The sequence below is a fragment of the Austrofundulus limnaeus genome, unplaced genomic scaffold (assembly GCF_001266775.1).
Source record: "Austrofundulus limnaeus strain Quisiro unplaced genomic scaffold, Austrofundulus_limnaeus-1.0 Scaffold308, whole genome shotgun sequence".
Taxonomy (NCBI): domain Eukaryota; kingdom Metazoa; phylum Chordata; class Actinopteri; order Cyprinodontiformes; family Rivulidae; genus Austrofundulus; species Austrofundulus limnaeus.
In genome coordinates, this window is record NW_013952710.1 from 193,629 (window position 1) to 195,789 (window position 2,161).

The window sequence follows — 2,161 nt, forward strand, 5'->3', positions numbered from 1 at the left end:
GCTCGAAGAATTTCAGATTGTGATATATTCATTTTGTGTGATCTGTTAACACTTGGTATGTACGTACTGGAGAGGACCCTCAGTGGCCACCTCGACCTGTTTTAGCTCACTATCTTTAAAACAGACATTTTTTGGGTTTTGGCTGAAAAAAAGTTAGCTATGGCAGCCATCTTGATTTGAGTCAACTCCAACAGTTAATCAGTTTTAAATGTTCAGCTAATGATCATTATCTAAGAGTTTCATTCCACTGCTTCCCAAGACATATTTTTCTAATTTAACTCCAACTGTTAATGCCAAACAAATTGTTTTTTTTCAAACTGAAAAAAATGATCTACAACAGGTAAGATATTTTCATTCCCTTTGCACAGAACCCCACTTCAGAAGAAGTCAGAACTTTTGTTTGATCATTTCTGTCATAAAGGTGTTGCTTTTAACCACATGAGGATTATTTCTGTGTTCAACACTAATATTGTGTGGAACTAAATATATCGACAAGCAAAAACTAACAAACCTTTTGACATATTTAAGGGTTCGAGTGTGAGTAGATGGTGAGTTTTGCACAGGCGTGACTTAAAGTTGAGCGGTCTTAGAAACAGTTCCCAAATCAGTCGTCTGTGTCTCCCTGTTTCCTGTCTGCAAGATTATCATAAGTCATGAAATGTTGGCAATTCATGGANATTATTTTAATACAACAGTCATTTCTGCAGTTTTTGGGGAGGTCACCTCCTAATAAATGTCCTTACAGAAAATCTAACTGCTCATTTTAAATCTATACTTTGACTTTTAATGCTTAACTACAAAACATCAGATACTTTAATACTTTTACTCAAGTAATATTCCTGAATGACACTTTAACTTTTACCAAAGTAATTTTTTGGTAAGATACTCGTACTTTTACTCAAGTATCACTTTGTGCTACGTTATACACCACTGCACACTAACTGGTGTTAAGATAGGCCCCTAGAGGTCTTTATGCAAACAGCTGATCAAATCACACTTAAAACAAACTCCAAAGTGAAACAAATGGAGGGAAAAATGCATTAAATTATTTTCTGTGCTGTAACTTTTAAATAACTCTGTGCATCTTCAAAACCATAGTTTCTGTAACATCTGCGCTCCGATCCCCAGACGTTTGACAGAACGTCACGCTCACAAAGCGCTCACACACATCTCCATGAAACCTCCTCAGACTCGCTGTTTAATTCTCCGTCAACCTGACAAAGTGCAGGTTCACAGCTCTGTCCTCACACCTCATGATGACAAATCCAACAGCTCATGTTCTCTCACACACACTCACAAAATGTGACATGGGCTTTTCACCCTAGAAYAAAAATACACATAATCAAAGTGGTAAAATCACRTCTGTCACAGTTTAAATTCAGCCCTATTAGACACCTAATTATAAGAAATACTAGAGTCACATGACAYCAGGAACTGAACATACTCAGAAGTGGACATCTGCGACTGAATTTCCAAAAGGACAGCGAGGAAACTTGATAAATATTATTTACATTGGATGTTTACAGTTTCTGCTTTTAGCTTAACGTTTCTCTCAACACTCCTAGAAACAGACGTAAGAAGATATCTGTCATCAAATCAGATGGCTTTTTTGGGTCATTTTTTTGCATACCTGAGCTGAAGAAGTTGTATCTAAATAAAATGGATGTGACTGTTTTAACTGGAGTACAAGAGATCAAGAAGCCTGGAAGTGACTGATAATTTCAGATGGTTCTGGTTTTAATAAAAAACAACCTACAGGCAGTAGATGAACTGTTTTTAACGATTTCTGTTTATCTTTCGACTTGAACCAGGAGATCTAACAGCTCTCGTTTAAAGCAGAGGACTTGAATGGATTTTAAAGGGCCAATATTATGTGTTTCTCAGGCATATATTTAAATATTATACCGRAATAAAGTATCTATGTCACCTTTAGTTGTTTTTAAAATGCTATTTTTATGTTTAAATAGAAAATAAATTTATCTTCTCATCACTTCCTCTTCTAAACGCCTTGAAATTGGCCTCTGTCTCTTTAAGAACCACCTTCTGCTTCTGTCCCGCCCATTTCAGTGGGGGGAGGGGGGGCTGCTATGATGCAGTTTACTTGGCATCTGAAAATACATTTCCTTAAAGGTATTTTGAATCTGAAATGAGCTTCACTGAG